Source organism: Eriocheir sinensis, chromosome 43 (assembly GCF_024679095.1).
Source record: "Eriocheir sinensis breed Jianghai 21 chromosome 43, ASM2467909v1, whole genome shotgun sequence".
Taxonomy (NCBI): Eukaryota; Metazoa; Arthropoda; class Malacostraca; order Decapoda; family Varunidae; genus Eriocheir; species Eriocheir sinensis.
Genome location: NC_066551.1, coordinates 13890139 through 13904894, shown reverse-complemented (window position 1 = coordinate 13904894; position 14756 = coordinate 13890139). Strand labels below are relative to the sequence as shown.

At 45.8% G+C, this 14756-nt stretch overlaps 1 protein-coding gene across 5 annotated transcripts in view; it reads left to right on the top strand.

Annotated features, from left to right (window-relative positions):
- LOC126980191 (discoidin domain-containing receptor 2-like) overlaps positions 1-14756 on the top strand; it is a 274256-nt gene that overhangs the window by 222137 nt on the left and 37363 nt on the right. The window contains exon 1 of one of the 5 annotated variants that reach the window (XM_050829810.1): positions 8987-9326. The exons of the other annotated variants lie outside the window; for them this stretch is intronic. The gene's annotated coding sequence lies outside the window, so the exon portion shown is untranslated. Of the gene's footprint in view, positions 1-8986; positions 9327-14756 lie in introns of those variants that run through there. 5 annotated transcript variants of the gene reach the window in all.

The window sequence follows — 14756 nt, the reverse complement described above, 5'->3', positions numbered from 1 at the left end:
ACACACACACACACACACACACACACACACACACACACACACACAGGCACACACACATACTGACAAGAAAAAAGACAGGCAAACATACACATAAATCCCTTTTACGCAATTATTGTATCCCTTTGTCTCTCTCTCTCTCTCTCTCTCTCTCTCTCTCTCTCTCTCTCTCTCTCTCTCTCTCTCTCTCTCTCTCTCTCTCTCTCTCTGACACACACACACACACACACACACGCACGCACACACATCAGCAGTCGCCTCCCTCTGACAGGCTGGTTTGTGGAGGTAAATCGCTCATTATTTATGGAACAATTGTGCGCCGCTGTGCTAACTCGGCCCTGAATTATTAGGTTGAGGCGCCGCAACTTACCCCTGATGTGTAGAGGCCGGCAAGGGTCGAGAGAGAGAGAGAGAGAGAGAGAGAGAGAGAGAATGCGTGTGTGCGTGTGTGTGTGTGTGCGTGCCTGTAATTTATCGTCTCATATTAGTCTCCTTTTAATTTATCGTGTCGTTCTGTTTCCATACTAGTTCCTTACGTCTCTCTCTCTCTCTCTCTCTCTCTCTCTCTCTCTCTCTCTCTCTCTCTCTCTCTCTCTCTCTCTCTCTCTCTTTTGTGGTGTGTAATTATTGTGATTTGATTTATTTTGAAGAGAAGCTTTCGTTTTCTTGGGTTGCTTTTGAATTTTTGGTTGTGTTTGATTCCAATCTAAAACAATCTGACCTTTTAATTTTATAGATTTTAGAATAGTGTTACTTTGTTGATTCATATTTTTCGTATATAATAATGGTAAACAGCGAACAAACTGATGCCTCTATTTCTTACTTTTTATTTTCTTCAGTTAATGGGTTTAAGTCCATCGTTTTCTTGTTTTAACCTTCCCTTTTATACTTTCATGTTTTCTTAATAGTCTTTGTTCAGTCTTATGTTTTGCCTTAAACATTTTCCACTTACTGTATTTCATCGGTTCCTTTGATCCATCTTTTCATCTATGTATCTAATTAACTCTTTTGCATCTTATCTTTTTCGTTCGTTCATCTAAGTTCTGTAATTTAACAAACCTCTTGCAATGTTTATTCTCTCCTCTAAATGCATGTGCACCCATTAACATCACCCTTCTTAGTGATTTTGTGCGGTTAACCCAAGAGCGTCAGAGCCAACCCTAAACATGAAGCTATATGAAAACGGTCTGTAAAACACGCGCCATTTGAAACGAGCAACTTCCACTGTCTCTAATTTTTGCTCACTCTTTATTATATCGTTCACAAGATGGCGGATAATTATGAAGACATCTGTACAGTTTCTCCAAGACCTATCAGTTCATTTCTTAGTGTTAACATTTATTATCACAGAAAAGGAAGTAGCTCAAGGGCAAAACATATAAAACAAAAAACACCCACTATGCACTGCTCCAGTAAGGAAAATAGAATGAGAGGCTAAAAGGAGAGGGTCAATTTCGGACGGAGGACCAGCAGTGAGTGTGGCGTCTCTTCCAAAGTCATCATTCACCCCGCGCACGTTCCCCGGTAGTTTTTTGGGGGGCGACTGTACATCCATAACACTTACCATGCTTACAAGTCCCTCCTCGTTCCTTGTACCTTTGTTTTTACCTGCTTTCCTCTCCCGTCCCTTCACCCCCTTACCATACTTACAAGCCGGTCCTTCCTTGTATTTCTGTTCTACCTCCTTTCCCCTCTCGTCCCCTCTCCCCCTACCTCATTACAAGCCTCTTCTTCCTTGTATCTTTTTTTTTTTAACCTGCTCTCCCTTTTCGTCCCGTCACCTCTTCTCGTTCCTTGTATCTATGTTTTTTACCTGCTTGTACTTTTTTTTTTTTTTTGTTAACCTGCTCTCTCTTCTCGTCCCCTCACCATCCTTGCCATACTTACAAGCCCTTTCTTCCTTTTATCTCTGTTTTTTTTCTGCTTTCTACTCTCGTCACCACATTGCAAGCCTCTTCTCTTCCTTGTACCTTTGTTGTTTACCTGCTTAACCTTTAACCTGCTTTCCCCTCTCCCCCCTACTGCATTCCCCCTTGTTCCCTGTACACCCGGGGCACCTGTGAATATGTAAGAAGCAGACGTTTTCCTGTTCTTTTCCCGTCTGGCCGCTGGTAATGGAGTGCAGGTGCGATCCTATGCTCTAAGTATTTTATGGCGTTATTTGCTTTTTTATACATGATTACCTTTGATTAGTTTGTTTTATTATAGGTTTGGAGAGGATTAAAGGTGGGGCTCGTTAGGTTTATTTATTTGTAAGTAGATTTAACTTAACGGAAGAAGGAAAGGAAATCAGGGATGAAGGAGGAGGAACTGAAAGCGGAGACGAACTTGGTGGAAGAGGAAAAGGAGGAGGAGGAGGAGGAGGAAGTGAAGGAGAAGGAATATAAAGGAAAAGGTTGTGATCGCTTAAGGATTTGCTTCCACTTCGTTTGAGAGAGAGAGAGAGAGAGAGAGAGTATACCTTGCTCTTACCTGGTCCTTCTCTTGTATAGCCTCATTAGGAGATTCACCTGAGCACCGGCGTCTTTTTCTTCGTTTCCAGGTAAGAACATTCCTGCGCCTTAATGATGAATAGGAAAAAAATAATCATTCATAATTTATTCCTGTACTATTTACGTCTTCCATTTGTACGTGTTTAATTACGAAGGCGTGTCATTAGAAGAGGAAGAGGAGGGGAGGAGGAGGTGGAAGAGGGGGAGGAGGAGGAGGGAGAGAGAGAGAGAAAAATAATAATAAAGTTTTGGGTGTGTATTACTTATTAACTTGATTTTTCTTATCATTGGAGCATCGCGAGGAGCTACAGGACGAGGAGGATCTGATAAAAATGTCCAATTATCGTTTTTTATATCCTTTTTCTCATTTTAATTTTCTCTTATTTTTTCTTGTGTTTATATTTTTTGTCTTGCTTACATCCTCTTACTTATTTTTTTCTATTCTTTTCCTTTATATTTTTTTTACCTTTTCTTTATTTTTTTCTCGCATTTGTTTTTCCTCTCCTCCTCCTCCTCCTCCTCCTCTTCCATCGACTTCACCTTCTTCCCCCTTCTATTACTTTTACTACCTCCTCTACACCATCATAGATTCAAGACATCTCCCTCATGCTCTCCCTTCTCTGTACATCCCTTCCCTTCCCTTTCCTTCCCTCCCTTTCCCTTCCTTTTTCTGTCCTTTCCTTCTCTTTACTTCCATTCCGTTTCTTCCCTCTCCCGTAATTCCTTGCCCATCACTTCCTTTTCCTCACCATCCCTTTCCATCCCTTCTCTTTCTTTCCCCTTCCCTTTCTTGCCTTTCCTTTCCTTTCCCTTCCGTTTCCATCCCTTCCCTTCATTTCTGATTCGTTCCATTCCCTTCTTTTCCATTTCTTTTGTTTTCCTTCCCTTCCCTTCCCTTTCCTTTCCTTCCCTTCCCTCTGCTTTCCTTTCCTTCCCTTCCCTTCCCATCCCTTAACTTCCCTTTATTTTCCTTCCCTTTCCTACCCTTCCCTTCCAATCCCTTCCCTTCCCTTCCCTTCCCTTCCCTTCCCTTACTTTCCCTTCCCCTCCCTTTTCACTCATTTCCCTTCCCTTAATTTCTCTTCCTTTTCACTCATTTCCCTTCCCTTAATTTCCCTTTCTTTTCCTTCCCTTCCTTCCCCTTTCCCTCATTTCCCTTCCTTTCTCTTCACTTTCCTTTCCCTTTCTTTCCTTTCCCTCCCTTTCCCTTCCTTTCCCTTAACTTGCTCTCCTTTTCCTCCCCTTCCCTACCCTTCTCTTCCTTTCCCTTCCCTTCCCTTCCCTTCCCCTTAACTTGTTCTCCTTTTCCTCCCCTTCCCTACCCTTCTCTTCTTTTCCCTTCCTTCTTTTCTCCTTCCCTTCCCCTCCCTTCCCTTCCCTTCTCCCCCCTTCCCTTCCCTTAACTTGCTTTCCTTTTCCTCCCCTTCCCTACCCTTCTCCTCCTTTCCCTTCCTTCTTTTCTCCTTCCCTTCCCTTCCTTTCCCTTCCCTTCCCTTCCCTTCCCTTCCCTTTCCTTCCCTTTCCTTCCCTTCCCTTTCCTTCCCTTCCCTTCCTTTCCCTTCCTTCTGTTCTCCTTCCCTTCTCTTCCCTTTCCCCCCCTTCCTTTCCCTTCCCTCTCTCCCTTCCCATCCCTTCCTGCCGTATCGCCACGCCACTTCACCCCCTTGACGTGCAGTATCTGGCTGGCTCTTGGCGTCCCTCAGGCCCTTTACGTATCTTCGTCTGCGTCCTGTCCTTATCCCGCAGCCTTTTCCTCCGTCAGTCACTTCAAGAGTGTCTTCCTGTGATTAATATGTTGTAGGGGTCGTGTGTCTTCTCGTGTGTGTGTGTGTGTGTGTGTGTGTGTGTGTGTGTGTGTGTGTGTGTGGTTGATTCTTTTTTGTTATGGGGGAGTCGCTAAGTTCAAGGACCTTCGTTTGTGGTAATGAGGTGTTTATAAGAAGCATATACAAAAGGGGTGTTCTATAATCCCTTTCTAATTGCAATGAAAGAGGTCTTAATCCCCTCTTCACTGAGCATCTAAAGAGTCGGTGCGTGAGTATAGTTGAGAGGAAGTCCAGAGGCTTCAGACCCTATATTCTTGAGGTCATTACGACGCTTTTCCATTCACCAAGAGGCCTCCCTCGCCACTATAGACGTCCGGGAGGGAATTAAATGTTCCAGCAGGTCGACCCTCACTTGTTTCTTGATTCTCACGGCGGCCGGAGCGCCAACAAAAGATCCCCGGCCACCCGTCTCATCCCCTCTGAGGCGTGGTGTGAAAACTCGATTTTCTTGCTACCAGGCGACTGTCTTTTATTCGTTCAAGCTAGAGAGAGGAGACAGAGGGTTCCGACTCCCCGCCGCCTCGTCGTCAACAGCCCCGGATTCCCCTCTCTCCCCTCCTCCCCCTCCCCGCGGCAGCCGTCCATTGTGTGCGGACATTTACTTCATCATTCCCGCGAGTAGCCGAAGCTGTTGCCTCGGGCGGACCCTGACCTCTCACGTCCACACGCCCGCCAGTGAAACTCTCCGACGCAACCTCCTCCTCCTCCTCTCTCCCTTCCCCCTTCTGCTATTACTTCTCCTCCTACCCCTCCCCTTCCTCCTCCTCCTCCTCCTCCTCCTCCATCTGGTAGGGGTGGTCAGGTCGTGTCGTCTCGTGGCCGCGCCCTAATAAGTCGGATTTAATGCCTTTCTGGGTGTTCTTCGTTTACCTGCGGCGGAACTCTGGACCTGCATGCGTGCCTACCTGTGCCCCTCCCCCTTACCCTTCAATCTCCTCCTCCTCCTCTTCTTTCTCCTCCTCTTCTTCTTCCTTCTCACTCTCCTACTTCTTCACCTCTGACGTCTCCTTCTCCTCTGACTCCACTGTTGCCTCCCTCTTCTTCCCCTCCTCCTCCTTCTCCTCCTCCTCCTCTGCCTCCTTGACTCCTCCACTCCCACCTCTAATTCCAATGACGCCTTTCCTCCTCCTCCGCCTCCTCCTTTTCTGACTCTTTATCTTCCTCCTCCTCCTCCTCCTCATCATCATCATCATCATTCTTTTTATTTCATCAACTATAGAAATTGCATTGACTTTTACTTTGGAATGAGCTGAATGTACATGCTTAAGTGCTTTAGTCTGCTGTGTATAGTGCCTGACGAACATATTAAAATCACCTGAACGATCAACCTTGTAATGAACCTTCAGACTTTATGTTGCCTGTCTTTCCATGTTTCGCTCTCCTCCTCCATATCATCTTCATTCTTGCCCTCCTCCTCATTGTTATCATTATCTTCCTCCTCCTCCTCCTCCTCCTCCTCCTCCCGCTCCGGCAACCACCACCCCGGTCGTCACACGTGCTACGACCACTTCTTCGTCTTATCCGTCACCATCGCCGCCCCGGCCACCACTACCACACCATTATGACCACTATAGCTTCCTTATCCGTCACCATCACGCAGCCACAGCCTCCACCGGCCCTCCAACACCCTTTTTTATACACTCTCCACCGCCGTTTTATGTTCTCACTCCACTACCACTGTTACCACCACCACAAGTAGCATTCCTCCCACCGAGCTACTCCGACCACCACATTGCCTTATAAAGCTCCTACAACCATCTTTATCACCGCTACTACAACTTCCACTACCACCACTACAGTCTACCTTCTACCGGAACGAACACCATTTTTCTACCACTGTCCATTGTTTACTATACAGCTACTGCTACCAAAAACCCTTTCCACTTCTACCCCCAACCACCGCCACAGCCACCAGCACAGCCATGAGTATGTCTTTTATCTGACCCCCACCACCACTGCCACTACCACCTCCACCACCACCACCATCACCCCAGGCCCTCCTCCGTTACCCCCTCCTCCTCCTCCTCCTCCCTCTCATCACCGCAACCACCGCCATCACCTCAGGCCTTCCTCCATCACCCTCTCCTCCTCCTCCTCCCTCTCTCTGCCACCACCACGTCATAAATCTGTCACCGCCGTGAATTGTCACCACACTAAACGTCTGGCACACGTCACACCAGCGTTGGCACTGCTCATTCACAGGCCTGACACCACACCCTGCCTGCCTACTTGCCACCCCTGTTACACCCGTACCTAGCTACTCACCCCCTTCCACATTATAATCTTCCTTTCCCCTATATGCACACCCTGCCTTCCTACTTACCTCCCCCAGTTATTTCCCTACCTAGCTACTTACCCCCTACCACATTACCTACCTACCTTTCTCCCTTTTCACACCATATCTACCTACCATGCTGCTTACTCCCCTGCCACAGCAACATCTTCCTACTTACATGTTATATACTTGTCACATCTCGCTACTTGTAACTATACCCCCCACATCCTGCCTGATTTGCTCCCCCTGCTCCTCACTCCCAGTCTAACCCTGCTACATCTCCTCCTCCTCCTCCCCTCTTTCTTTCCTTCCGTTCCGCTAGCCTCAGAAGGGAGGAAGGGGGAACAATCTGGCACTTTTAGGCACTTCCACCACCACCACTCTTACTACTTCTACTACTACTACTACTACTACGACCATTTTCAAGAGTCTCGGCCGATTGCTGCCTTCCAAGAGCATCCATTAGCACCATTAGCAGCCACTTCTGCCACCATATGTTTCTGGGGACGCTGTTATCGCCTGCCCCTCCTCCACCACCACCACCGCCACCGCCATCACCACTACTATTACCACCACCACTACTACCACTACCATTACCACCACCACTACCATTACTAATACTTCTGCTGATACTGCCACTAATACCATCCCAACTATACCGTCACAGGCAGCATCATCATCGCCATTACTACTACCATCACCACTACCACCACTCCTGCTATTCTTGCTACCATCACCACTACCACCACTCCTGCTATTCTTGCTACCATCACCACTACCACCACTCCTGCTATTCTTGCTACCATCACCACTACCACCGCTCCTGCTATTCTTGCTACCATCACCACTACCACCGCTCCTGCTATTCTTGCTACCATCACCACTACCACCGCTCCTGCTATTCTTGCTGCCATCACCCTGCTATTCTTGCTACCATCACCACTACCACCACTCCTGCTATTCTTGCTACCATCACCACTACCACCACTCCTGCTATTCTTGCTACCATCACCACTACCACCACTCCTGCTATTCTTGCTACCATCACCACTACCACCACTCCTGCTATTCTTGCTACCATCACCACTACCACCACTCCTGCTATTCTTGCTACCATCACTATTCTTGCCATCATCACACACCACTCTTTGCTCCTCACCACTCCTGCTATTCTTGCTACCATCACCACTACCACCGCTCCTGCTATTCTTGCTACCATCACCACTACCACCACTCCTGCTATTCTTGCTACCATCACCACTACCACCACTCCTGCTATTCTTGCTACCATCACCACTACCACCGCTATCACTACTACCATTACCATCACCACCACCATTACTACCAATGCTGCTGCCGCCAATGACACCGCTACCACCATCATTCCCGCCACCATCAATACCACCATTACTGCCACCACGGCCATTACCATAACTACCATTATTGCTACTACTACCTATATACTAGCACCATCAATACCATATACCATCCATACACGTGTTCATACGGACCAGGCACTATTTCTGTTGCCTCACCACCACTACCACTTCGCCGTAATCGCTGCCACCATCGCCGCCGCCACCACCGCCGCCACTGGAGTTAAAGTCTGCGGCTCATACACGCCCGAACGCATAACACGATTTTGTCCCAGAATTCCCGCCCTCAACTATTTTTTTTCCACATTTCTGTATTTTTTTCACGGGAAACATTTTAAAACGAGAGAACATGTTTTTTTCGTGGCTTATAAATGTCTGTCTGTCTGCCTGTCTATCTGTCTGGCTCTTTGTCTGCATGTGTCTGTCTGGCAGTCTGTGTTTGTGTTTCTATTTGTCTGGTCCTCTTCGTTTATCTCTCTCTCTCTCTCTCTCTCTCTCTCTCTCTCTCTCTCTCTCTCTCTCTTGCTCGCTCGCACGCTCGCTCGCTCTCTGAAGTCATAGAAAAATTAGCAGAGTTGATATTCTAAATTAACTCGCGGCTTTTGAGTGGAATAAAAAAGTTTTGATGGAGGCGAGCCAGGACGACGAAGAGAGGGAGGGGATAGAGGGAGGAGCAGGAGTGTGGGGGGGGGGCGAAGGGTCAAAGAATACAAAACTAGTTAAATAAATAGATAAATAGACGTCCTTTTGATCGAGTCACGTTCCGGAGCGTCAGTCTGGCAAACGAAATTCCCCTCCAGGCTAGATTTTTAACTTTTAATTCTCCCGTGACGCCGCCGCTTCCTGTGTCACTTTTTCCGTCTCTCAGCCTTTTCTGACGGGGAGCAGAGAAAAAAAATGACGAGAAAAGGGCATTTGGCACCTGTATGGACGATGGGCGGGGCGGGGCTGGGCTCTGAGGGGAGGCGAGGGGTGCAGGGAGGGCAGGTAGGACTGGGTGTAGAGGTAGTGGATGGCAGAGTGGCTCAGTATCCGCCGGGTCGTCGTTCGGGGAGGCTGCGTCGTTCTTCCCCTGTGACTCGTGGATGGGTTGGTCCGTCAGTTTGGCGCTGGGAAGCTCAGAGCGAAACCTTACAAAATAACGTTGTGATGCTCGACGCTGATCTCTCGCTGGTTAGGGAAACGATCTCGCGTGTGCTCTTGAGGTTCTGACGCTGAAATTGCGGAACGAAGGACTTTTTTCCCCTTCTTGAAATAGTTTTGTCGGAGAAAGGAATATTACAAGCCGTGGCGCCCCGAGTGGAAGGAAGGGGGAGATTGGATATTATTATTAGCAGACACCTGGACTCCGGGACATCAGGTAAGAATCAGTTTTTTTTTGTTTCGTGTGTGTGTGTTAATTACTGGGGTGCCAGGTGTATATGTGTTTGTGCATATGTGTGTGTGTGTGTGTGTGTGTGTGTGTGTGTGTGTGTGTGTGTGTGTGTGTGTGTGTGTGTGGACGGGAATGTGATTGTGTTTTCTTTTGTTTTGTGTGTTATTATTTATTTTGTGTTATGATACAGCATTTCAAAGTTTAGCGATGTCGATTGTCTGTCTGTCTGTCTGTCTGTCTGTGTCTCTGTATGTCTGTTTGTGTCTGTCTGTCTGTGTCTGTCTCTCTCTCTCTCTCTCTCTCTCTCTCTCTCTCTCTCTCTCTCTCTCTCTCTCTCTCTCTCTCTCTCTCTCTCTCTCTCTCTCTCACTAACCTTCAGAGGATCAGTGGGCAGAAAAAGCAGCACAAGGGCACCTGCTCAATGGATCTCCGCCTGAATTCGCTGAACGGAGATTAAACTTTGCGATCATTGCCAAGAGTTTTTGTCGCTCTCTATCTCCTTCCCTTCTTTCTTTCTTCCTTCCTTCCTTCCTTCCTCCCTCCCTTTCCTCCTTCCTTCCTTTCTTCCTTCCTTCCGTCCCTCCTTCCTTCCTTTCTTCTTTCCGTCCTTCCTTCCCTTCTTCCTTCCGTCCCTCCTACCTTCCTTCATTCATTCATCCTTCGCTTCCTGCTGCATATGTAAAGGGAAATGTGTGTGTGTGTGTGTGTGTGTGTGTGTGTGTGTGTGTGTGTGTGTGTGTGTGTGAATGGTAAGGTCACGGGTGAATGAATATGCTTAATGGGAATGATAAAATTAAAATAAGGAAAATATAAATAAGAATAAGAATGAAAACAAGAATAACAATAGTAGGAATGATAGTATTTGAATTTCCTCTTTTTCGTGTAATACTTTCTCTACTTTTTTTTCTCGTGGACTAGAGTTTAAAGCGCAACTTCTATCAACTGTTCTTTCTTTTTATTTTTTCCGTCGGCAGAGTATTCATGGCGGTGACATTTTTAAGAGACGGATGTAGCACTTCTCAGTCTTTTATCACTGCTATTATTATGGTTATCGTTATGCTGTGACGGAGACGGAGGAGAGAGAGAGAGAGAGAGAGAATGAGAGGATGAAAAAATTGTTTACGGGTCCCGGTTCTGTGTGTGTGTGTGTGTGTGTGTGTGTGTGTGTGTGTGTGTGTATGCCTAACCCTTCCTTGCGTGTGCCTTGGGAAATGACAGGGATGGTAGTGGTGTTGTAGTGGTGGGAGGGATGCTGGCGGTGGTGATGATGGTGGAGATCAAGTCTTAGGTGGTGGAGATGTGGAATTGAGAGAGTGATTGCAACACCTCTTATTCCTCCTCCTCCTCCTCTTCCACCTCCTCCTCCTCCCCCACCTCCTCTACCACCCTCAACAGATGTCTGAAAGGTGTTTGTCCACATTCTGAAACACGGTGAGAGAGAGAGAGAGAGAGAGAGAAGGATAATTGCAATGTTATTGTCTCTCTCTCTCTCTCTCTCTCTCTCTCTCTCTCTCTCTCTTCGTCGGCGTCATCGTCTCGCCCTTTCCATCTCGGGACAAAATTGCATTACTCGTGGAGGGAAGAGGAAAAAATTGTTATTGTGTGTGTGTGTGTGTGTGTGTGTGTGTGTGTGTGTGTGTGTGTGTGTGTGTGTGTGTATGTGTGTGTGTGTCAGGGGAGAACAGGTGTTTGAATTATGTTTTTGTATGTTAAGAGAGAGAGAGAGAGAGAGAGATCCTTTTCCTATACCTGTCAACCTGATGACTGCGGTCTGCGGCAGAGAGAGAGAGAGAGAGAGAGAGAGAGAACCACACATACAGACCGACACACACAGAGACGAAGAAAATAATAAAGAAACAGAAAAGCCGCATCAGAAGGAATAAGAGAAAGAAAAAGTGAGATAAAAACAGAAAGAGAAAAAGAGAGAGAGAGAGAGAGAGAGAGAGCAATGGCAGCAGGGGTCACGTGACTTATGGTAGCTGCTTCCCAGGCTGAATGGGAGTCTAATGGAGCCTCCCATTTACACTGATAACCCCCTTATTAACTTCCCCTTGCCCGCCCCCTTCCCCTCTATTTCCCGGATAAGCGCCTGCCCCTCCCCTGCCTCTCCGTCACCCCCACACACCCCTGTCCCTCCCCTTCCTCTCCGTCACTCCCACACCCCCCTGTCCCTCCCTTCTCCCTCCTCCCCTCCCCAGCCTCTCACTGATAAGGGGTAATGGACCTCTCTCTCTGCACTTGACTCTATTGTAATGGATATTTTCTCTCTCTCTCTCTCTCTCCCTCTCGCTTTATTCAGTTCCTTTTTTAAACTTACATTGCCTGCATATTTTTCTCGCACCTGTTTCTTTTCCCTCACACTATTTTTTTTTCAGTCTATAGTTCAGATACACGATTTATTTTTTTCCTTCTCATAATATTTTCTCTCTTGCCCTTTTTATTTTTCCCACAAATAGTTTCCCTACTCGTAATATTTTTTTTTCTTTTCAAGTTTTCTCGTGTATCATTTTTTTTTTTTTTTTGTGCATCCTGTAAAGATTCTGCAATTCATGTTTCACACTCACTGTTTATTCACTGCACTTAAACTTGAAGGCATATGTTTACTTAAATGCGATTATGCTTTTTTCAATAAATCTGTATTTGAATGTAAGGTATATATATTTTTGAGGTATCTTTTTCACATATATTTCAAGGTGACATTCTCTCTCTCTCTCTCTCTCTCTCTCTCTCTCTCTCTCTCTCTCTCTCTCTCTCTCTCTCTCTCTCTCTCTCTCTCTCTCTCTCTCTCTCTCTCTCTCTCTCTCTCTCTCTCTCTCTTCAAATATTTTCTCACATATATTTGAAGGTTACATATATATTTTTTCTCTGTATCGATCCAGCTGTCTGTCTTTCTAGCAATCCATCTATTTCCATCGGATTCTTTTCTTCCTTATATGTTTTTGGCTTTCTGTTTTGTTGTTGTTCTTTTTATTATTATTACTATTATTATTATTATTATTATTATTATTATTATTATTATTATTATTATTATTATTATTATTATTATTATTATTATTATTATTATTATTATTATTATTATTATTATTATTATTATTGTTATTATTATTATCATCATTCCTACTGCCGGTTGGAGAATGCAAGATGTCTTATTGGTCGGCGACTGCCATATTGAGTTGAATGTAAGGTCTATATTTACCTGCCTGGCTGGATGACACGGGTTTCTGAGGCATCCAGGAGCACAGGGAGGGAGTCTGCCTTCTATAGCATCTGATCCAGTAGAGAAATATGAGTTTCCTTTATCATTTCTTGTTGTTGAGAGAAAGTATGCAGCTTATTTTCTTCATCTCGTTTCCATAATAGTAATGTGATGTTATTTGAGTGTGTAAATTTAAGTCAAGATTTTGCTCATATCGATATATATATAGTGAGCCATTTTGTGTATTATGAAGGAAAGTTAACCTGTCATTACTCTCCAGCAGGACTGTAATAAGGCACATTTTATTATTACTATGAAAACAGAAAACAATAGCTGTTAACTATGTATACTGCATAAGAAGCCCAGTGCCTTGTGTTTTAAGCTGAAAGTCAAAATGGAGGTAATTTACTCGTGTGTAAAAATAAAGCCGTAATATGCCACAGGGAGGTAAAAAAAGACAGGAGCTTCGTAACATAATAAGATCGGGAGTGGAGGTATTTTGGCAAGGATGAGAAGATGCAAATTATTAGCCAGGCACGGAGGAGGGTTCACCTGGCGCACCTTTGCCAATTACCTGTATGAAGAAGAAGCGGAGGTGGTGGTGGTTCTCCTTTTTTTTCCTCTCTCGCTCCTCCACCTTGTTACGCGGAGAAGCGGAGCCCGGCAGACTTTTCAATCTACTCTTATTACGGATACTCCTGGTTTCACTTCCTTTGTTCTGGTCGTATGGTGGTGATGGTGGTGGTGACGATGGTCGACGATGGTAGCAGCGGTGGTGATGGTGGTAAGGATTTGGTGGTGATGGTAGTGATGACAATGTGATTCTTGTTTTTTATTCTTGTGGTGGTGGTTATGAAGTTTGTGTTAGTGGTGATGAAAGTGGAGATGGTGGCGGTAGTGGTGATGGTGGTGACTGGTGATGGTAGTGTAGTGGTAGTGGTGATTGTGGTGGTGGTGGGGAAGGGTATATATCTGCCTGTATCGTGGTGTCCTTTGCAGTACAGTAGTGGTGGTGGTTGTGGTTGTTGTGACGGTGATGGTAATAAACCTGAAGACGGTCTCACATTTCATTCCGTGGTCTGTTGGTGGTCTCTTATCTCTTCCTATGGGTCGAGAACGCTGTCGGAGGCCATAGTTCTTAGGCTTGACGTCTGCCCACCGTTGCCAGATTATCGTACTCAGAGCATAGTATTTACCGGTTTTTGACGCCTAAATATTGCCAAGAAACATCAGGAACTAACTCTTTTTAACGATGAATATAAATGAATCTAGTTATTGGGGCCCAGGAGACAGATGCTGGGTCAGAAGTTAGTAAATTTAAGAGGCTGAGTACGACAATCTGGTATCGTTGCATCTGCCGGAGTGAGAGCTCTTTATTCTGCCATGGTAGCGTGGTAATGGTGGTAGGAATGGTGGCAGCTGTGGTCCCGGGTCCTTTGTCTCTGGTGATGGGGAGATAGGTCGGTATTCTCAGACGCTTTCGCCTCTCACTTCAGCTGTCTTTAAAGGCCCAAAAGGAGATTAATCAGGGTTTCATTAGTTTTTTTTCACATTCATGGTACAGAAGCTTTGACAGACTACCACCAGGGTCATAAAACAACCCATGGAAAGCCCACAACTCCTAGGAAAGCCTTGCCAAATGTGAGTGCTCGGGCGCCGAAATGTTTAAGAATATGACCCCAAGAGTTATGGTGATGATTTTGGTCTTGAGGGTATTGTGATGGTGGTGAACGTTAACCTGGTAGCTGCAGGGATCATGTTTCTTAAAGGCGAGAAAATGAGAAAAAAAATCATCACTCACGCAAACCATTTCATAATATATATCAACGCATTTATGATCAGTTTATGCATCATCTATTTTGGGGGGTTTATATCATGGCAAAAATGTGGCCCGTCGCTGGTACACGGTAAAGCCACAAATTCGGCCCGTCGCTGCTACCGGGTTAAGGAGAGGGCTAACTGGCCGGTGTATAAGTTCTTGTGGTGGTGATCTTTGTCTCTCAAGTAATGGTGATGATGATAATCTGTACACTAGTGGTGATGGAGGACTACAAGAACAGTATTACGAAGACAAGGACAAAGGGTAAAAAGAATACAAATGACTCTACGAAGACGCTGAGGGTAAGGGGGAAAAACGAGAACAAAAACAAGAACAAGGACAAGGAGCGGAAAGGGACACAAACGACTCCTGGAAAACGCCAAAGATCAACGGAGAGCAA